We start from the raw sequence: 23,428 nt of genomic DNA, 5'->3' as shown, positions 1-23,428 counted from the left end.
CAGGAATGCGACCAAGATCGATTCCGAGGAGAGACCTTGGAAGGAGCAGAACATCTGGCATTTCCTGCACTCGCGGTGAGCGAACAGGTCTGTGCGAGGAACCATTTCCACTTCCGGAAAGCGGGACGCCTCACATGGGGCAGAGTGATGACTCGTAAGACAGGAAAGACCTGCTGAGTCAAAGAGATAAGACGTTCCGAACGCCTGGGAGAAAGGACGTCGCCAGCTCCATCGAGTGGGCCATGCAAAAGACCCGGAAATGGATGGCCTCCTGACAAAAAAGGGGGGAGGACTATGTCCCCCCTGAATGCTTATGAAGCACCTGGCCATTGTGTTGGCTGTAAACACCGAGATACAACGGCCTCGCAGCTGCCGATGGAACCCCTGGCATGCCAGGCGGACTACTCTCATTCTTGGGGCATTAATGAGGAATGCCAGCTCCCTAGAAGACCGAAGGCCTTAAGCTCGGAGGTGACCATGAGCACTCGAGCAGAGAGATGATGCGTCCGCCGTCAGGGGCAGTGAGGGCTGGGGCGGATGAAACCGCATCCTGTCCACACCAAGGAGGGAGTTAGCCACCACTCTAGGGAGCCTAAGGCGTTCGAGGGAACGGTGACTACCATGACCATTGGCTCCCTGTCCAAGCGGTACGCCGAGGTGGGCCGGACTTGGAGAGGACGGAGGCGGAGCTTGGCGCGTTTGGTTACAAACTTGCGGGCAACCATGGACCCAGGAGACTGAGACAAGAACGAGCTGAGGTCGTTGGGAAAGCCTTCAGACCTCAGATGATTGATGCCATCGCCTAAAACCGCAGTTGCGATAAGCAGGCTCCGGCTAGGTAGGAGACCAAGATAGCCCCTAGGAAGCCCAACCTCTGCGTGGGAACCAGAGCGGATTGCTCTATTAGTAATCATCAGGCCTTGATCTGTGAATAAGACCGTGACGATGCCCACGGGCTGAGTGGTTTGTGTGTCAGAGTCTCCTCGGATAAGCGAATCGTCCCAATACGGAAAAACGCATATCCGACATAGCTACGGTAGGCGGCGACTATGGCCGTAAACCGGGAGTATTCACCGCTGGCTATAAAGCGGAGGCATCTCCCATGCGGAGGGAAGATGGCATTGCAAAAGTACGCGTCCTTCCTATCCAGGGCGGCATAGTAGCCCCCCGGAGGCAAGGATGGAATAATGGTTCCCAGGGATACCATGCAGAACTTCAACCTTATCCCAAACCGGTTGAGTCCATGCAGGACCAGGAAGGTCTGACCTGTGGTCGAGTGGGGGACTAGGGCATAACGGGAGTAAAACCCCTAGCCCCTTTCGTCCGCTGAAGGGGGACAGGGCTGGAGCAATTTTAAGGTGGTACCTATGCTCCATCGTGCGCAGGACCCAGCGACCTAAAAGTAACTGGGGCCATGCCAGGAGAAAGCGGGATCAGGATCCCGTCCTGCGACTGGTACACCGCCTTCCGGTGAACCTTGGAAGGTCCGTCTTTGGTCCCAGTGGTAATTGCGAGGGACCTCGACTTTGGCTTTTTAGGGGGCCTGACGTTTGTCTGCGACCACCTTGGCCTTGCCGTTTTCCAGAGTTCTGCCTCTGGCTAGGCACAGAGTATGGCGGCTGGGGCCATAAAGGCCTGCGTTTGGTCGCAGGCGTATACATGCTGAGACGCATTAGGACCCTATTGTCCAGCAGGCTTCGCAGTCTGGGGCTGTCTCTGCCGCGAAGATGCCTTTACCAACAAAGGGTAAATTCTTTCCCCCGTCCTCCAAGACGGCAGCGAACTCTAGGTGGGAGGTTCGAGGGAGAAACTCCTCCACCCAGGTGCTATAATTATCGCAGCTAAGCAAGGCTTGTTGCTTCGCTACCTAGAGGTGCAGGGCCCCTGCAGAGTACACCTTGCATTCGCCAAGGCTCTTTCCGCTTCGGGGCTGGCGCCCGCTGGCCATGATATCAGGATCGTGGTCCTGAGCATAAAATCCGCGCATATGGGGTGACACGGATGCGTGTCCGGACGGCCATGGAGGTACTAAAAGAGGGCACGGGCCGAGTCCCTGACTCACTCGGACCTTGCCCAACTCGGCACCGGGGACCGGCATCGGGAGGCGTATCGGTACCTGGAACGAGATCCAGACCCGCAACCAGAACGGTGTCGGGAGGTCGACCGAGATCTCGAGGCTCGGAGAAGAGCTACAGGAGTCAAGGTACCTGCCCCGGTGCCAGATGTCGGAACGGTGCCGATAGCGGGTCGGCGAACGGGATACCGACCGGTGCAGTGAGTGTGACCAGTACCGAGGAAAACAGTACCGGGACTGCCAGTGGTGTCCGGCGTGCCGACAGGACTTGGAGCGTCTGCGGGACCGTGATCATAGACGGTGCCGCTCTGCTGTACTGACAGGGGACAGTCCCTTGAAGAGACTGTATTACCCGTACCGGCGGTGCCCGGGTCAGGCAGCACTGACTCCGTCATGGCACTGAGAGCCCTCGCCGTTGGTAACATCTCCGGCGCGCAGGGAACAGCAGGCTCAACCACAGTGCGTACTGGGGAGCTGTCAGGCACCGGATTCGACGGCCCTCGTGGGGCCGGGATCCATGGTACCGAGGTCATCAGAGCTTCGGTAGGTGCCGGTGCCGGGAGAACCGAGTTAGATAAGCCGTCTGGCTGGGGTGCCGTCAGCACTGAAGCAGCGGGAGTAATACGCTCAACCACGGCGCGTGCCGGGGAGCCGTCGGGCACCGGATTCTACGGCCCTTGCGGGACCGGGATCGACGGTGCCGAAGCAGGTGTCGGTGCCGGGCGATCCGACTTAGACTAGCTCTCTGGCCGCGGTGCCGTGGGCACGGAAGCAGCCGGAGAAGTAGCTCGACCACGGCGCGTGCCGGGGAGCTGTCAGGCACCGGATACTATGGCCCTTGCGGGACCGGGATCGACGGTGCCGACGTCATCGGTGCCGCAGCAGGTGTCGGTGCCGGGCGATCCGACGTAGACGAGCTCTCTGGCTGCGGTGCCGTTGGCACGGAAGCAGCCGGAGCAATACGCTCAACCACGGCGCGTGCCGGGGAGCCGTCAGGCACCGGATTCTACGGCCCGTGTGGGACCGGGATCGACGGTGCCGACGCCATCGGTGCCGCAGCAGGTGTCGGTGCCGGGCGATCCGACGTAGACGAGCCCTCAGGCTGCGGTGCCGTTGGCACGGAAGCAGCCGGAGCAAAACGCTCAACCACGGCGCGTGCCGGGGAGCCGTCAGGCACCGGATTCTACGGCCCGTGTGGGACCGGGATCGACGGTGCCGACGCCATCGGTGCCGCAGCAGGTGTCGGTGCCGGGCGATCCGACGTAGACGAGCCCTCTGGCTGCAGTGCCGCTGGCACGGAAGCAGCAGGAGCAATACGCTCAACCACGGCGCGTGCCGGGGAGCCGTCAGGCACCGGATTCCACGGCCCTTGTGGGACCGGGATCGACGGTGACGACGTCATCGGTGCCGTAGCAGGCGTCGGCGCCGGGCGATCCGACTAGACGAGCTCTCTGGCTGCGGTGCCGCTGGCACGGAAGCAGCAGGAGCAATACGCTCAACCACGGCGCGTGCCGGGGAGCCGTCAGGCACCGGATTCTACGGCCCTTATGGGACCGGGATCGACGGTGACGACGTCATCGGTGCCGTAGTAGGTGTCAGCGCCTGGCGATCCGACTAGACGAGCTCTCTGGCTGCGGTGCCGCTGGCACGGAAGCAGCAGGAGCAATACGCTCAACCACGGCGCGTGCCGGGGAGCCGTCAGGCACCGGATTCTACGGCCCTCGTGGGACCGGGATCGACGGTGCCGACGTCGTCGGCGCCGGGCGAGCCATCTTAGACGAGCTGTCTAGCTGTGGTGCAGCTGGCACAGAAGCAGCAGGAGCAGTAAGCTCTACCACGGCGCGAGCCGGGGAGCTGCCAGGCACCGGATTCCCTGGTCCTGGGGGACTGGAATCGACGGAGCCGAAGTCATCGGTGCCTCTGCAGGCCGGATAACGCAACTGAGGCGAGCTCTCTGGCTGCGATGCAGGTGGCACGGAAGTAGCGGGAGCAGGGGGCTCAACCACGGCGCGTGCCGGGGAGCCGCCAGGCACCAGCAGGAATCGTAGACTCTCTCGACCTCGGAAGAAGGGAACGGTGCCGAGTCGACATCGGTGCCGGCGACGGTCGGTGCCGGAAGGCCTTGGTGGTACCGGCGGGGTCCGGTGCCGAGGAGGCGCTTCTGCCCGCCGCTTGAACATCGCTCCGCGCCCAAGGTGGAGGGGCAAGTGAAAGTCCCGCACCTTTTTGTTCTCGGCTTAAAAGCCTTGCAAATGGGGCACTTATCTGTCAAGTGTGATTCTTCAAACAGGAGTCATGTAGATCTCTCTTCGGCCGCGGCTTCTGGTAAGCCGGGCCCCTTTTGAAAATCTGGTGAGCCATGCATGGCTCCGGCACTGGGCTCATGGAAGGGGCTACTTCCTGAACCCCGCTAACTAAACTAACCATGTTAGCAAGGAAAACACGTATAACCATACAAATATATATATATAAAAGTGTTATAACTGCATAATTATATACGAGAAAACGAGTAGCTAGGGAAGTGGAGGTCAGCTAAGCCGCGCTCCACTGTTCCAACGACCGACACGGGCGGTAAGAAGGAACTGAGGAGTGGGTGGGCCGGCAGGAGTATATATGGAGCGCCATGGTGGCGCCACTCTAGGGGGCGACCTGCCGGCCCACTGAGTTGCTAGGGTAAAAGTTTTCCGACGAATGTGCACGCGCGGCGCGTACACCTAACTGGAATGGATATGAGCAATCACTCGAAGAAGAACCTCTGTTCCAGAAGCTTCCAGCAATCAAAGAATTAAATCAGATAAAACTAGTCCTTGGAAGAGAAATTATCAGAAAGAAAAGAAAGTTACAGTCTCAAGCAGGCTCGACTCAAACAGGAGATGGATTGAGACATTTGGGAAGCAGGTATATGGTAAAAGTGAAGAGCAAACAAACAGCGGAGCAAAGTATTTAGCCATGACAGACGGAAGCTTTTTTAACACAAAAGTTCTGACTCATATTTGAACCTAAAAGAAACTCCGTCCGGGGCTAAGGTTTTTAGGAACCAACATAAGCTGACTTTGTTTTATGTACAGGAATACCTTCCAGCTGACCACGTCTTCCTGAAGAACTTCAGGAGAAGCTCTGAAGCAGCTATGGAGGGGGCAGGAGGATTGAAATCAACCCAGACTACAGTAATTTCTTCGTAAGAGGGATGCATCAAGAACAATGCACACAAAGACAGAGAACTTTAAATAAGTCTTGGGGTTTTCCCTATCAACCCACAGCCTGGACCTGCATAAGGACACAGTAAATTAAAAGTGACAAAGTATGCAAGTAGAGAAAACCTAGAGAGGTGGATAAATGACTCCTGTGTGTCTGAGATTCATTCTTGTTTTATTTCAGCTGAATTTGTTTATAGAAGTTAGATTGTAAGTGATAATGTTTGTAGCCCTGTAATTTTAATGGTGACATTTGGTTAAAGAGTTTTACTATTAAAGTTATATTATTTGGGGAAAGTCATTCAGGTTTTGGGGAATTCTAGGTTTGGGGAGTTGCATTGAGTGCTAAGGAAAACTGAGCTTTTAAAAATACATATGTAACATTAAAAACATTTGGAAGGAACCAATATTTGAAATAGTAGAAATAAAAGGGGAGAGAAGAGGATTCAGTAGCTGATTCTTCAAGTTAATCTCCACTATTGAATCAATCTGCATAAACTAATGCTAAAGACAAATGCCTGCCCAAAGAGGAAAGTACTTTGTGACAGATTGCCACCGCAAAAACCAAAATATGATAGTTATCCCTGGCAGAGACCATGGCACGTCTTGTGGTGGGCACCTGAAAGGCAAAATCCTATGGATCCCTGACTGATGTTAGCAGCTGACCATCTGCAAAGGCCAGGTGTATTTATTGTAAGAAAAAGCAGCAAAGACATGCATCTGATGAAGTGGGTATCCACCCACGGACGCTCATGCTCCAATACGTCTGTTAGTCTATAAGGTGCCACAGGACTCTCTTGCTTTTTACAGATCCAGACTAACACGGCTCCCCCTCGGATATTGTAAGAAAGCTACTTTGATGAATTTGACCACTTAAGGAAAGAGTTTATTAAACAACACTGACCATCTCGAGTTATTAATACACTGTGCTGTGTTTTCTGTGCCCTGAACTACATCATACAGGACTTACAATACCTATCTGGGCAGTGTTCATCTGGCTGTATCACCAAGGGAGTGGCATACCTCACAACCTTTAATGCACGTTTCCTCACACACCCACGTGAGGTGGGGAACTTTATTGTTCCCATTTCACAGGTAAGGATTGATACTCAGAGATTGCATCAGCTGCCAAAGGGGATATCTGGGGCAGAGCTGGGAACTAAACTCCTGAATCCCAGGGCAGGGCATTATCTGCAAGATTCTCTTTTCTCCCTGTAGGAAGAAACAGCAATTCTCAGTGAGACACAACCCAGTTATTATTTATACAGGCATGTTTCCATAGCACCCAGTATGGGTGTTGTGGAGACAATGGAACGTGGAGGCAGGTACAATCAAGCTCCCTTAAGACCATCATCCATTTGCCACAATGTATTTTCTGTTAAGCAATCCGATTTTCCTCAAGCTGGAAATGAAATTGCTAAAGCAGAAGCATATTTTACTCACTTCTTTAAATCTAGAAGAGTGAAATCATTAGCACAGTCTGGCCATATCCACCAGGACCTTAGCTGCAAGAGTCAGATCCTGCCTCCTGCTGATGGCTCTTGCTAGACAAGTGAAGGCAGCAAGTATTCCACAGTTTATATGCTCATGTAGTTAACTGACAAACTGAAAACTCACTTGCCCCACCTGTGCTAACTGATTAATATCTATTTGGGACAGAAAACCAGGGATTTCTATTGGTATTACATGGGTACATTGGCACCAACATAATGGGAAACGGTTTCACTCCTAGGAAGATATGGTCTACACTTGCCTCATAGAGAGACTTATGAAGTCCACTCTATTTAGTTTACCCAAGAGAAAGTTAGGCAGTGACTTGACCATGATCTACAAGTACCTGCATGGGGAAGACATTTCTGACAGTATATAGCACTTTGATTTAGCAAACAGAGGTGGAACAAGATCCAAGGACCGGAAGCTAAAGCTAGACAAATTCAGACTAGACTAAAGATGCATCTTTTTAAAGGTGAGTCATTAAGCATTGGAATGAATGACACAGGGACATGGTTGATTCTCCAGCACTTCAAGTTTTCAAATCAAGATGGGAAATCCTTCTAAAAGCTCTGCTCTAGCTCAACCAGAAGTTACGGGCTTGACACAGAAATTGCTGGGTGAGGATCTACGGACCTGTGCTGCGCAGGAGGTCAGACTAGACAATGATCATAATGGTCCCTTCTAGCCTTATAACCTATGAAAAAATGTGTCGGGAGAGATTTCCTACTAAACAAGTTGATGTTAAGAGAGTTAAATTGCATTTCTAAAAATTACTGTGAAAAGTTTTGCTTTAATATAGATATTTATATTCAGTAAATGTTTATTTAGCAATCTAAGGTATTATAAATAATCAATGGAGTTTTCCTTAAATATTTATTACATGTTTCAGAATAGGCTCATTGAAGTATTGAAAATATACAAAGTATATTTGGAATTTGGAAACTTGAAAACCTATGGCTTATTGACTTGATTCTAAGAAGGCATTCTGAGGATTTGGTCTGAAAGCTGCAGTATATTAATCTGTCTCCTCATCCTCAGATCTGGGAAGGGGAAATTAGAGCTTTTTCAGAGCCCAGAAGGTTTTAACCTATTGGTACCCACTGATTAATTTTTAACTAATTTCTCCTAGGTTCAGGACTCTCGGGCCGCACACACATACACACTTCCTTTGTCTCTGGGGTGCACACACGTCCTTTGCAAATAAAAGCAAATGGCTACAAGAAAGGAATGCTGCACCTTAAACCTGAACTTGAATGAGGAGTGGAAAAGAGTCAAACGTAAAATTAACTAGAGTTCCTGATCAGCGTTATTCTGCCCTAGATTGCACTGCGTTTCATGCACATATCGCAAACTCTGCCAATTAACCCACAGAAGGAATTAGCTGTTCCAATTTGTACCTCAACAGAGAATCAGCTCTTAATTCCCTGAAGTCAGATACAGACACAAGGCAGCCCATATCGTGATACTGCTCAGCGACTGCCCTCAGCTCCGTGTACAGACATTTGGAGGAGGTGGACGTACAAAGGAGTCTTGTGAAGCCTGTGTGCTGGAGCCAGCCTGGGCTGGCCCCTCAAGACTTAAGGGCTGTTCTGATGTGAACTGGCTGCCAGCAGCCCCAAATGGCCATTACAGCTGGGGATCACTACAGCACATGGAAGTCCTCGCCGTGCCTCCTTTTCCCAGCTATGCCTTTGCATCGGCCACAGGGACAGGTGTGTCATAATACAGGAACTGCTATGGTGGGTCTGCAGCTTCCAAGGATTCTCTTACATAGGGTAGCCGAGCACCATGCCACCAGCACAGAGTAGGGTCTGGCCCTAACCCTCTCTATAACCAGTTCTTCAATCTGCCTCTGCCCCAGACCTGGATGCTTTGACACAATCTGTATAGTGATGTGGACTGACCACCGAACAACTCTCAGTTCATGCGTCACGTCCTCTAGGTCATTGGTGCCAACGCCAGAGCAGTGAGACATAAAGAACTGAACCCCACGCCCTTTCAGGCTAACAGCTGGTATATCACAACTGCAACACTCAGACTGAGGGCTGCCAACACTGTGCTTCAAAATCAAGGGGCTGTCTTCGTAGCCCCTTATCATCATCATCATCATCATCAGGAACAGTAAGCAGGACTCGTCTCCATTGGCCAGGGGTGTTTCTTGCTGCTTTTTGCAGCACTCGGCAACTCCCAATCTTGTTGTAAGAGATGAAAAAATACGGGACCATTGGCAATCCCACAGTCATACTGTGGCTCAACAGAGAGGCCTACAACCACTCAGCTATCGATTTCCCCTCTTCCTCTTTCATTTACCTCTAGAAATAAATCTGCATGCACCTGGCTACAAGAATCACCACTGGGAAATTGTTCTTACGAAGCCCCCGCAGATTGAATCAGAGGGGCAGGAATAAAGTGAGATGGCTACAGCCACAGACTGAACATGCTGCTGGAAGGAAGATGGGGCATCCCAGACACAGCATGCAAAGCTGTACAGCAACTCTTGGGGGCAAGTCACTACAAACCAGGAGGCATGCGTAAAGCCTGGGTTTCCAGCGCACATGGAGAGCACTAGACCACCCAATTCTGAAGGGCTGACAGTCCTGCATCCTCAGAGAGTCTGCCAAACTGGAGTGTTGTCCCTGTTCCATTAGCAGTTGCCACCTACCCACCTCTTGAACCCTGTTACTGTCCTTGTGCTGGTTCTGTCTGGATTGTCTCTCTCCCAGCCAGCTGTGTTCTCAATGAACTGGGCCCATGGTCATGTTATGGACTATGGGAAACAGTCGGGGATGCTCTGTAAGCCACTGTGTGGTAATAGAGGGACAGTTAGGCTGAATTGCCCTTGTGCGGAGGACCAGCAGATGGCCTGTACACACACTTACGGGTGTAGCTTTGGCCAGCCCTCTTCACGGGGGTGACATTCACTGGCAATGAAAGAGGAGCAGGGAGTGGATACAGGAGCAGCATCAGTTGGACCCCATGGTTTGTGCATATCTGCAGAGCGGGAAGACAGTAGAACAAGGAGAAGCAGGCTACGTGCTGGGAGAGAGGAAGAGCACGTGGCTGCCTAGGAATCGAAGGGAAGCTGGAAAGCTGTGGGATAAGGAAAAGACACAAGCACCTTTCTCACACCTGTAGGTCCCCAGCTCTATGCCCCCCCCCCCAGTCTAGTGATAGGTGTGCCAGTCCTGGGGTAAAAATAACTTGCTTGAAAGGTGCCGAGCACCCTCAGATCCCACCAACTCAGCACCTCACAGGATTGGGCTTTTTATGAAGTATGAATTGTCTGAACATCAGGAGTACAAGACACACTCTTGGAAACACTAGTTCTGCATAAACAACATCATTCTGCCATCTTCCCTCATGGCCAGAACTATCCTCAATACTCAGGAATGAAGACACGCATTTCAGACCGAAGGCCTAGGAACATTGGCTCTCCAGAGCTTTCCATCCTCTGCTCGTGTTTACATGTGTTTGTCTGAAGTTAAAGAGAGAGAGAGAGAGAAAGAAAGAGAGAGAATACGAGCCTTTTAATTTCCCAATAAAATCTATGCCACAGTATGAGTCATTGTTTGCTTTTTTACACTGGTTGGGAAAGGCCTTCTGGTTCTAATAACTAATCCTGCTGAGTTCAATAAAAAGCACTTAATTTAATTTAATGCAAACCTTGATTAATGCCAGCTTCCCTTGGAATTTTATCTTTGTTTTAATTTAAGTCACCATGTTAAGGGGTGGGGGGAAAGAGACAGAAAGGGATAGAAGTCAATTAGTTCCTGTGCTTGTTTCTGGGCAAAAGACTGGAAAATGGAAGATTGACAGGTAAGCTCCCAAGAGTCAATTTTTTCTTGTCTCTTGGACCAACTTCGCTCTAAGAATGTAATGCTTTCTTTAGTCTTAAAAAAAGAAACTTTACAGTTCACAGTTCAGTTTTGAAAATAAAATATTCCGGGGCCAATTAAGATCAGATTTCTTTGCTGGAAGTATATTGCTTTTAATGTGTTAATATTCCAGAGATATGCTACTGTTTAATTGGACACAGAGAGCCCTTGAAGCTAGAATGTTTGAACATTAAAACAGGCAGTCTCATTCATGGACTCTGGAACAGACACAGAAGGAAACAATCTGGGGTAAATAAGAGGTTTTTATCCTTTCCCTACATTAGTATGTATGCAGGTGAGTTTGTGTATATACACTTTACATACAAATAAACTATGTTAAAGACCCCTTAGGTTGAAAAGTCTCTCACTCCAAAGCTAGGAAAAGCCAGAATAAAGCTTGCCCATGCAAGCTAAATCCTGCCTCCTCCTACAGAGGCATTGCGATAGTCTTGTGCAGCATCACGCAGGAAGTCTGTGACAGAACCATGATTAGAACCCAGCTCTGCTAGGTACCAATCCAGAGCCTTAAACACACCAAAACATTCTTGCAATCCTGTCTCATTCCATGCAAGGAATTAAGCAGGGTCCTGCAGAGCAAATGGCACGTGATCATGTAATTAAAGAGTATTGCACTGCATGCACAAAAGGGACTGAATTCCGATTGCACAGGAGTCCTGGTATTTTCTGACTTTTGATTGATTGACTTTGCAACCTTAATGTTCTTTTAACACAGGGTTTTGCAGGCAGTATCTAAGGTTTTTTTTTCTTCTCTTCTCTTTTTCTTTTTTGTTAAACACAGAAAATGGCAGAAATAGAAATGCTCTCTGCTGCAACCATATGACCACTCATGCAGGTCATTAACAGAGCATGAACTCAGGACCTTTAGAACCACAGCAGAGAGCTTTATCACATGAGCTAACAGAGAAGCTGGCAGCAATTAGAGGCTGCGCAACTTTATGTGGAATAATCATTACACGGGCACAGGACACCATAGGAACCAACTCTGTGGGTGCTCCAGGGCTGGAGCCCCCACTGAAAAAACAAACAACACAGTGGATGCTCAGCACCCAGCCACAGCTGTTTGGGGGTGCCACCGATCAGCTAATCAGAGGCACTGCCAAACAACTGTTCAGCGACGCTGCCAAACACTTGATCGGTGCCAAACAGTAGTTTGGCAGCTCAGGGAGGGGCTTGCGGGAGGGCAGAGAGCAGCGAGCGTGAGGGGGCCTTGGGGAGAGGGTGGAGCAGGGACAGGAAGAGGTGGAGAGAGAGCAGTGCCTCAGGGGAGGGGACGGAGCAGGATAGGAATAGGTGGAGCAAGGTCCTTGGGGGAAGGGGTGGAGTGGTGGCAGGGCCTCGGGGTGGAGCGGGGGTGGTGCACTCTCAGGGAAAACTAGAAGTCAGCACCTGTGCATGACACACATTTTGCCTGTGACTTACACAGCTATTTGGTAGACTGATGGGGAATGTTGGGACTTGGGAATCCTGAGTTCTAGTCTGTGCTGGGAAGTGAAGACGCCACAACCAGTGACATAGACTTGGCACATTTACTCTCACTGGAAGAGTGTCTAAGTGTCTGAGACTTGCGTCTGCCATATTAGAAAGCTGTAAAATGGGGGGAAATAATTCTTTCCTGCCCCAGCCCCCCCGGCTCCTAGCTGAGCACACCATCCCCTAAGCCACAGACATAGGAAACTGTGTTCTGAACTGTAGTTCTGGTCCTACCCTGTGGGAAAGGTAGCAGGGCCCAGGAGCATGCTGTGTGTGGCTGGCACAAAGGAGGCTGTATGGAACTGGAACATACCCAAAGCAGGTGGAACATTCCGAGATTTTAGCAGCAAGCACTACTGCACATGTACAACTGGCGATTTTCTAAGACCTAGAATGCGTGCGCGGTCCCATGCTGGAAGAAGATTTAGCAAGGCCAAGTGTAAGTACCCAAATTAGACCTTGGCTAGAATACAGATATTACCACCTGACCACTTACAAAAAGTTCTAGGAGATCTTTAGTGACCACAAGTAATCAGGGCCTCAAACTTTACAACTCATCTGAAAGACAGCCCCATAGTATCACAGAGCCCCTACACTGGGGTCAGTACCGGGTTGAATGAAGAAGAACCATGAGCAGCACTTGGGTTATCCCCAAGAGGCCACTCGCTCATCTGAGTACTGATTCACCTTTGATTAGCTTGTGAGATCTGATCAGGTGGAACAATTTTATTTCAACACATACACCTACTTTGGACTGAAAAAAAGGAGCTACCTGAACCATACATGCTCATGACTCTAATCCATATCTGTGATTTCCTCTATCCCTTCGCTCCTCTCATTGAACCCTTGCCCTACCGACCCAATAAAAACAAACGTTAGCAAACAAAGCAGAAATGGATGATTTATGTCCATGAGGAAAGGGGTCAACAAAGTGGAGAAGAGAATTCAGTGGAGATCAATAGGTAAATTTTCAGCCACAAAAATCATGATGGAGAAGTGAAATGCAGCCCCAGAAGGAAGGGGTCTAAAAGGAGATGTTTCTGTGAAGTCATCAGTTGGACTGCTGAAAGCTCAGAGGCCTTGATACCACAGAAGTTAGGAAGAGGGAGCACTTTATTTTTAGGTCTGCACTGCTGGTCTCTGTAGGTGGGCATGGTGTAGCAGTAGGATATTATGTTTGTATTTTATATAATTTAGAATGAAGGATAAAGAAGAATAATGTAGCACGTAGGGGTCAGGTGGTAATATCTGTATTCTAGCATGTATTAAATGTATTGGTGTATGACTTGATTGTATCCTGCCAGCCACCCTTTTTGAATAGGGGAAAGGAATGGCCTAATGGGCCAATGGGTAGAGATGTATCAGCCGGAATCTGTGTCTGGGCTGATTTCAAGGCAGTAACAGGCCTTTTTAGGGTCACTAATTTGTTGTAGGTTTAGCATTTTAAAATAAATAAAAGAATGCCACGATTGTTTTCTTCTGCATTGCAACTTGATGCTCCTGTTCAAAACGTTCTGTGGAAATGAATTGTGGTTTGTGTGTGAATGAGGAATGGGTGTGTTAAGAGACAAGTGTGAAGGCCATCGCTGAACCAGATGTTCTAGGGAGAAAGGGCGCCAGGAGACTGCAACAGGCTCCTGTTGGAGTGTCAGAGGAGGGCAGATTGACGACCCTAAAGAGGAGACAGGCACCTATCAGTGGAGACAAGAGAGCCGTGATCAAACCCAGCCCGGGGTAACTCCCTGAGAGACTTGAGGAAAGAACAAGATAAAGGCTGAGAAGGACAATTTCAGAAAACAAGCCCTCGTCAAACAACGATTGATTACAGCACCACAGTGCAGAACTCCCTGGTCCCGGTGCAGGAAAATCACTATATAAACAGGGGCCTTGCCATGGAACACTGGGTTCGTCCTGCCCAGACTTCCCCGGAGCATCGTGTCGCGATCGACAGAACCCGGCTCCTCCCTACCCGTGATCAACCTCGCCGGCCACTAGCTTGATCCGGAGTCTGGACTGGTAACTATAACATCGACTGGTGGGACAGTGTGTGTGTGTGTGTGTGTGTGTGTGTGTGTGTGTGTGTGTGTGTGTGTGTGTGTGTGTGTGTGTGTGTGAGAGAGAATGCATATGCTAATTGTTGTATCTCAATAAACACGGTCTGTTGCCTTTTCCCCTCAAAAAGATCCCATGTGCTTCTTATAAGCATAACAATGGGAGGATGATAAGACTATATAGGCCTGATTGCCTACAATCTAAAGCTGTAGCCATCTAGAACCTGCAGCATGCTATGCTAACCCAAACCCTCCCACTCACACCACCAGTGACAGGGAAGGGCTTTTAAACGCTGCCTGTGAACCTCCCAGGAAATCCATTCCCCGTAGCTGTTCGGCAACCTGACAAAGATTCCCTAATAAAGATTAAACAAATAAACGTAATAAATAGCTTTATTTGGAATAGAGGCCAATTTGCCATTAATGGTGGCATTTAGGTCCTTAAAGGGAATTGAGTTACACAGCAGTAAAACCACAGAACACAGCTCATAGCTTTAAAATAATCACAGGTGCCAAAATTAAGGGCCAAATTACCAATCTTTTTTAAATGATGGTCTGGGAATGCTCAACGTGACAAGGGAAATGTAGGACAAATAATTCTGCTAAAATGCTAGGAAAAAGCTGTTAGAATTTATTAAAGGAAATTTGTTTCATTGTATGACTTCCAGCCTTAATACAGCTCAAAAACCAATTCTTCCAACCAGGCCTTAGACACAGGGATTAAGCAGCAGAGATCCTGTAGAGCAGAGATAGCAGCTCATTTTTAATCAGAGCAGTTGCTTCCTGACTTGGTCAGTGCCTGTGCTACTCAGGATGCACGAGGACTTCAAACCAACTCCCTGTTTTCACAGACACATGCAGGCCATTGCAATGGCAGCCCAGTGAAACGACAACAGAATAAGACTTCCTGTCCGCTGACCTCTGTGACATGTTGTGGCAGACACTACCTCTATGTCATAAGAACATACCAACAGCCATACTGGGTCAGACTAAAGGTCCATCTAGCTCAGTATCCTGTCTGCCGACAGTGGCCAATGCCAGATGCTCCAGAGGGAATGAACAGAACAGGGAATCAGCAAGTGATCCGTCCCCTGTTGCCCATTCCCAGCTTCTGGCAAACAGGCTAGGGACACCATCCCTGCCCCTCTGGGCTAATAGCCATTGATTAACCTATCCTCCATGAACTTATCTTCTCAATATTTCACCAAAAAGGATCACGTGGGATCTCTACCAAAAGCTAAGACTAACCGGTTATTGTGGGATGTTTGTAGGGAAAACATGTTTAGAAATATGTGATTTAGAATATTGATTTCCAAAACAGTGTGGAGGTGAAACTTGTCACTTGAGACAGGGTGGGTGTCCATAATCTGTAGGTCTTGAAGCTGGATCCACAGGTTCCTGGGCATCACCACATGCCAACCCACCACCTAACTGGCATCAGCTAGAACTAGGACTCCTTGAAGCCCAGCTCAGACAATGACACCTCTGGGCCCCAATTAGTGGAACACCAGATCTCCTGACTGGCCTGCTCCTTCTTCTTAAGCCAGAAGGAGTAACAGGAAGTCATTCATACAACTGGGCTCCGCCCTGCTTTGGATTGCTCGCCCAATACTACCTGCTCCTGACCTCCTGGTTTCCTGACTCAGCCTGATTCCTGGTATCTGATTCTCAGCTCTTGACTTCGTAGTTCTGAACCCCAGCTGCTGTGACCTGGAGCCCGCCCTGTGCTAATCCCTAGGCCTGGCTGCTTACATCCTGGCCCTCACAGTTTGTATAGGTAAGAGGTAAGGAACCAGCAACCCAACTGCTGTCTCCAGAGGCACCGGACTCACCCAGATGGGCTGCCCACCTCCAGGAAGATAACCAAGCACTACAGATTCAAGTTGTGCAGCTCACCTGAGAGAATCGGCTGCTGTGGGATCGAGTAAGCCAGTTTCACACAGAGACCACCATGCTTCGGACATGGCTCATACTGTCCTGTCACAGTACTCCTACCAGAACGATTAAATGGGAGTTGTCAGTGATTAGAGCCTTATGAACCTATTCCCACTTCAGTTCCGGTCGCATCCCCAGACCTACACCTCTAACCCAGCCAAGGTGGACTTGGTAAATCAATCAGATGCTGGACTGGGCCTCCCCTTGCTGGAGGATAACAGCCCAGTGCTGTCAAATTCCAGTGCCTTCCTCCAACCTATATCAGCGCTGTTCAGTGACCTGTGTCATGCCCATTTGGTCAAGGCTGCTTTAAGGAAACTCCGGCAGCTCATGGAGCAGGTCCTCAAGGAATCAGTTCTGAAGCACTGAGAGGAAAGGACAGTGATCAGGAACAGTCAGCATGGATTCACCAAGGGCAAGTCATGCCTGACCAACCTGATTGCCCTGTATGAGGCAATAACTGGGTCTGTGGATGAGGAGAAAGCAGTGGATGTGATATTCCTTGACTTTAGCAAAGTTTTTGCTATTGTCTCCCACAGTATTCTTGCCAGAAAGTTAAAAAAGTATGGATTGGATGAATGGACTATAAGGTGGATAAAAAGCTGGCTAGATCGTCGGGCTCAACGGGCAGTGATCAACGGCTCTATGTCTAGCTGGCAGCCGCTATGAAGCGGAGTGCCCCAGGGGTTGGTCCTGAAGCTGGTTTTGTTCAACATCTTCTTCATTAATGATCTGGATGATGGGATGGATTGGACCCTCAACAAGGTCACAGATGACAGTAAACTGGGGGGAGAGATAGATACACTGGAGGGTAGGGATAGGGTGCAGAGTGACCTAGACAAATTGGAGGATTGGGCCAAAAGAAATCTGATGAGGTTCAACAAGGACAAGTGCAGAGTCCTGCACTTAGGACGGAAGAATTCCATGCATATTGGGCTGCATTAGTAGGAGTATTGTCAGCAGATCGAGGGAAGTGATTATTCCCCTCTATTCGGCACAGATGAGGCCACATCTGGAGTATTGCGTCCAGTTTTGGGCCCCCCACTACAGAAAGGATGTGTACAAATTGGAGAGAGTCCCGTGGAGGGTTACGAAAATGATCAGGGGCCTGGGGCACATGAGGAGAGGCTGAGGGAACTGGGCTTATTTAGTCTGCAGAAGAGAAGAGTGAGGAGGGATTTGATAGCAGCCTTCATCTATCTGAAGGGCGGTTCCAAAGAGGATGGAGCTTGGCTGTTCTCAGTGGCGGCAGATGAGAGAACAAGAAGCAATGGTCTCAAGTTGCAGTGGGGGAGGTTTAGGTTGGATATTAGGAAACACTATTTCACTAGGAGGGTGGTGAAGCACTGGAATGGGTTACCTAGGGAGGTGGTGGAATCTCCTTCCTTAGAGGTTTTTAAGGCCCGGTTTGACAAAGCCCTGGCTGGGATGATTTAGTTGGGGATTGGTCCTGCTTTGAGTTGGGGGCTGGACTAGATGCCTCCTGAGGTCCCTTCCAACCCTGATCTTCTATGATTCTATGATAGGGGCAGGGTCCCATTGTTTCCATCATGGCACACTTCCACCATTGCACTATGGACACAGAGTGAAATGAGGCTGCCCAACAATGCTGATTCCAGTGGGATCTGCAGGTGGAGATCAGAGATGAGCTGGCCTATGTGGAGATGAGCACAGGGCTAGACCAGTGGTTCTCAACCAGGGGTATGTGTACCCCTGGGGTTAAACAGTGGTCCTCCAGGAGTGTGGTTCAGCGACTGCCCCACACAGGGAGAAGAAGGGGTTAAAAGCAGCACCAGGGAGGCTGCTCAGAACCCACTAATCAGGAAAGGGCTTATTGAGCCCATCAACAGGGGGAAGGTTTGCTGGAGCAGCCAGTCAGGGCTGGCAAGGGCCATATATAAAGGTGAGAGGCTGTAGCCTGCACTGCAGTTGGCCACTGAGGCAAGTGGTGGGACTAAGGACTGTCAGCCCCCTCCCAGAAGGGGGGAGAAAGCAGAGTGGGGCACAGCTGGAGGGCCGTGCCCAGAAGAGCAGGCTGCAGTCTGGGGAGCAGAGAGAGCAGTGATGGCAGGCGTGACACCACTAGCTGAAGGCGGACTGGAAGGGCCGCGAGCTAATTCCCAGGATGGCCAGCAGGAGGCGTCCCAGTGGTGAGTCACGCCCCATTACAAGGGAGTACATCAGCTCATCTAGAGATTTGCCTAGTTTTACAACCAGCTACGTAAAAACCCCTGGGGGGTCAGTACAAACTAACGTTTCATATAGACAATGACTTGTTTACACTGCTCCATATACTATCAGCAGAAATGTAGGTACAATTGATTTATTTTATAATTATACGGTAAAAATGAGAAAGACAGTAATTTTTCAGTTATAGTGAGCATGAGACTCGTATTTTTGTGTCTGATTATGTAAGCAAATAATTTTTAAGTGAGTGTAACATGGGGGTATGTAAGGCAAATCAGACTCCTGAAGGGAGCACAGTAGTCGGAAAGGTTAAGAACCACTGCTTTAGCTGCCTTCATCAACTTCGCTACCTGCATAGATGGGAATGGAGGGGGAGGAAAAAAGGGGGCTCCTACAGCCCCCCCCCATCCACATAGCATTACCTGGGTGCCTGTTCCACCAGCTGAACTGATGCAGCTGGATCTACTCATCAACAGCTCACCTCAAGGAAAGGGAATGATGCCGTCAGCAGCACCTGCACTCCCATTGCAGTGAATCTGGCCACATGATTTCTGCCTGGCCCATGCAGGTCCCCAGGAGTTGGCTCAACTTCAGTAAAGGGCACCAGCGTGAGCTCTGTGAGAAAAGAGTTCCCCCACACCTAAGTCTTAGCGAGCCCCAGTGGATTCCCACCCAATGGGCCATCATCAATTGTGGAGCACCTGACAACTTCACACATGCAACAGCAGCAACCTGGGCTCTGCAGATTCCTTTCTGTCATAAGGCCACGCCAAATTCAACAGAAACTATTGATGGTTTCCCTCTTGCTTTGAGGCCAACAATTAAGGTCACAATCCCTTTGCAAGCCATTATCCAAGGGCACCAAGAAATATTGCAGTTCAGCATAATTTAATTCCTGCACTTCTCTCTGATTCTTGGTATTTCCTGGCTGACCCTTCATAATCCCCTCATCCACTGGCAAGAACAACAGGTCAGTTTTCCTTCAGATTTCTGCCAACAGTACTGCTGAGAGCAAACCGACATTGCTGCAGAGCCCAGGCCTCAGAGGGCTCAGACAAAGATGCTCGCCCAGGCAGGAACACCCACTAAACCTCAATCGGAACTCCCCTTAAATATTATGACTACAGCAACATGTTTGAAAAGAAAAGCATGGAAAACCTTCCTCCGTGCTGGGACTCTGACTGCCCCATAAAACTGCAGCGGGAGCGAAAATACCATTGGGGTGATTTATGCCTCTTCTAAGAGGATCTGGAGTGAGTCCAGAATATGTTTTATCAGCTGTTGAAACTGCTTGAAATGGTTAGCAAGAGGAGGAGGAGGGGGAGACAGCATGGGCCCCTCTGGCCGAGGTGATGAGATACTAGTTTGAGGTGTCATGCCTCTCTGCTCTAGCCTCATGCTCCTCAAAAGTGTCCTCCTGAGGCTAGGGGTGTTGAGGAGAACGTGATAGAGCAGGTGATGTCATCCTCAATGGTCCCCATGGAAGTACCTAGGATTCCTTGACAATTCCTGATGATAGGCAGTCCATGGGTCCCAACATGGCCACTGAGGGAGACCATGAGGTGGAGGAGGGGTTATCCATGCTGCTCAAACCAATTAGAAGGGCTCAGAGAGAGTTTTCATTTTGGCATCTCCCTCTTTCAGTGAAGGAGACATGGGGGATGCCCCTTTGGTGGTAGATGGGAGACCCCTGCACAGATATTAGAAAGTCTGAGGAGTCATCCTCGACACAGCTCGAAAGGGGGAGGGCAGATAACAGAAGTGAGGATGGCCCAGTGCAATAGGAACCAGAGAAAAATAACATCCCAGTGACCCCAAAGATCTAGTTACTGACAGACGTTTGGTACCCACTACAAGAGAGACTCCAGATCATCTGAAACAAACAAGTCTCTACTGTATCAAAATTCCCTCAGTACCAGGTGTACCTGTGCCAATAATGACTGATCGATGTCAGTACCAAGGATGGTATTTACTGAGATGGTACCTGTCAGGTACATGATGATGGTACTGATGCTGACAGCTTTGAGTCTCCTGATGCAGTGGTCTGAGACATCAGTCTAGGTACTGAGGGGCCAGAGGCTTTATTGGCTTCTTTGGCATAGAGTGCTTAGAGTCTCTGTTGGAGCAGTTTGCTTACACAGCCCAATGGGGGGTTTCAATGCTAAAGGATGATTTTTTGTTCCAAGGCGGGCTTTGGTACCATGGCTCTTGGAAGAATTTGAAATCTTCTGGGAGCTGCTGATTCCAGAGCAGTGTGGAGCTCAGCAGTTTCCGATTGGGTCACCACCAAAATCAAACAAGTCTCCTTCGACAGAGGCTCTCTCTGAGGAAATGTGGTAGTCCTCCTCTTGGGAGCCTTATCAAACCATCCATGCTCTTCTCCTGTGAAGAACTTGGTGATCAGGGTATGGAGGTTAGTGGGGCACTGTTCACTCTGAGGCTGATGTACAGGGCTGGATCAGAGGCTGGACACAGGGATGGCTCCATCATAAAGATTCTAAATTATTTCCCTGATTTTTCCAAATCTGCTTTTAAAAGAGAAGCAGATCTTGCCCTGTTGGTTGGTAGAGGGCTGTCTCCCAGACAATGGAGGCACCAGGAATGTGTGTTGCTAACTGGAATAGATTCCTGGCAGGTGAGACAGCATTTGAATCCTGGGAATCCCAGCATACCTCAGCAACCATGACCCCCAAAGATAACCCCTCAAGTGGGGAGAGAAGAGGGGGGAAAGGGGACATTAAACAAAGACCTTAAAATATTGAAAACCAACAAATGTATGTAAAAATGAGTAAACTAAAAGAAATGATCATTAAAGGTTTAACTTCGTTCATATTAAGCAAGCACACTAAGCACTACATCTTTGGTTGGAGGGCAGTTACAACTCTCTATATACTTCGTATGGGGCAGGAGGATGTCTGGAGCACATTTATGGGCCAAATGGGCACTGCTACCAAAAATCTCCCATCAAAGATGTAAGTGCATCTAAAGCAGAGTACCCAAGGCAGAGAACTCCAACTCTGACAGTTGTGTGGATACGTTTACTGCCGGGCTCTCCTTCCACCCCCCCCCACCCCCCCCGTTCCCAGGTCACCTCTCAGCCTCATGACTCATAACCTGCTGGTGGTAGTCTTCTGTTAGGAGAACCTACAGCTGAAATACAGGACCCAGCTGTCTGCCTGTGCCCTGACGTTACTAGGGTCAACTTTTGTTTCTCTTCAAATTATATTTCATGAGCCACTTTTGAGGGCTGATCTGTGATTCTACTAGTGAGGAACTGAACTTCCAAAGCTTCAGTGAGTTGATTCAGAGATGCACCCAAAGGTCTGGATGCTTCTTCATGAGTTATCTGATCTAAGCTGCCTCTGGAGTCTGTTCAGATGAGCTGAAGAGCTGATGCATACAGGATTTCCATGAGATTCCTAATGCTCACAGTCTGATCATAAGCACTTAACATATTTTTAAAATTCCTATTTGATTTTGGAGCAGATGTTAATTTTGATGGAGAAGCTGTAAGACCATTGTTGAAGCTACATGAGAGACTTCAGTTTAATGGGACACCTTGGGGAATACTTGATGAATGTTTGAGAACAGACCCTGTCCTGCACCCCCAAAAACAGTTTAGAAGGGGGTTCATTTTCTGTGGGTTTGGAATACACAAAGGAGTAGGGTATTATTATTATTTAGGTATTAGAAAGAGTTGTTTTTTAAAAGGTGAGTCTCCACTCCAGATTCTTATCTTTTGCACAAAGGGGAAATGGACATTTGAGACAAGACTTCCCATGCCCATTACTGCAAGAGTCTGTATGAGAGGACAGGCTCCACGCCTGTCCTGAGATCCTACACAAACAGCCTCAGATTCTTTCTATTGATTAGCACCTTGGAGAGTTGTACACCTCTACCTTGATATAACACAAATTCAGATATAACATGGAAAAGCAGCGCTCTGGTGGGGCGGGGCTGTGCACTCCAATGGATCAAAGCAAGTTCAATATAACACGGTTTCACCTATAACACGGTAAGATTTTTTGGCTCCTGAGGACAGCGTTATATCGAGGTAGAAGTGTATTTATATTACCTCTACCAAACCACCATCACAATCCCATGCAGCAACTCCATCCATGGTTTTCACTATTTCTCAGCCCTTTCTCCAGGGAGAGGGAGAGAGCACACTGCTCCAACATCTTACATCCTCTGGGTTCTGCCAGCCTCCCCACTTGCACTGCCTTCCAGTGCTTTTTAACTACCCTCTCAGCTAATAGAATAATGAGCTCCTTAACTCATCAACCCCATCCCCCAGTAGTTAAATACTCCACTCTTCCATCAGACCTTTTCTGGGGGAACTAATTAATGATGGATTGATCAGAGTGCTGGATCAGCTACTGGCTCTCAGCACTCTGTCACAGTATGGTTTAGTCCACTGCTACTTTTGTATTAATACCATTAAGAGAAATTACAAAATGTAAGTATCTGGACCAGATTGAGGCTGCCACAATAAGTACATTCATGAAACTGATCTGGGAATCTGAGGAACATTAATCACAGCCACCTTATTACTATTGTTGAGATTCTTTACCAGGTGTGATTTTGAGGATGAGTCACTGCAGCTGTCATATTTACTACTGTAGATATTTTTCTCAGACACTGAGCCTCAAATAGCATCATGAGGATGAGTAATTCTAGAGACATACAAAACGTTTGGAGGATACTTGAAACTACACTGACAAGAATGAGGATCACAAGAAATTGTTCTGTTGGTCAACATAGTCAGGATAAAACTTCCATTATATGAATTATTTTTCTGTGTGATAAACTTGAAAAAAGTATTGATTGATAAAATTTTCCATTATGCAATGGTTACAAAATAGAATGAATATATATACACATTTTTGTTTTGTTATATAGTAGGAAAAAATGTCAAATTTATTATTTCCCCATTATTCTTTATTGGCTATTATAAAATTAATATTAGGTTTACATCACCAATATCTTTCTGTGTCAATTATTTGCTTTTCATTTTTCATCTTCAATTTCCATAATTTATTTAAAAGCTAGGGGATTTCACACACCCAAGGATTACTAGCCCTCTTTTATTTTAACAACATTTTCCTCAAACACTGAGAAGCTAGG

General features: G+C 48.7%; 1 protein-coding gene and 1 long non-coding RNA gene across 7 annotated transcripts in view; both read right to left on the bottom strand.

Moving 5' to 3' along the window:
• Positions 1–23,428, bottom strand: part of HPSE2 (heparanase 2 (inactive)) — a 277,720-nt gene that overhangs the window by 170,354 nt on the left and 83,938 nt on the right. The window lies entirely within an intron of this gene.
• LOC115655351 lies at positions 1,887–14,173 on the bottom strand. Its single transcript, XR_004001368.1, has 3 exons — positions 14,030–14,173; positions 7,357–7,359; positions 1,887–1,897 (listed from the first exon to the last, which is right to left on the bottom strand). It is a non-coding gene; the product is annotated as an uncharacterized LOC115655351 (long non-coding RNA).

This window comes from Gopherus evgoodei, chromosome 7 (assembly GCF_007399415.2).
Source record: "Gopherus evgoodei ecotype Sinaloan lineage chromosome 7, rGopEvg1_v1.p, whole genome shotgun sequence".
Classification (NCBI taxonomy): Eukaryota; Metazoa; Chordata; order Testudines; family Testudinidae; genus Gopherus; species Gopherus evgoodei.
This window is presented reverse-complemented; position numbering and strand designations above follow the sequence as displayed.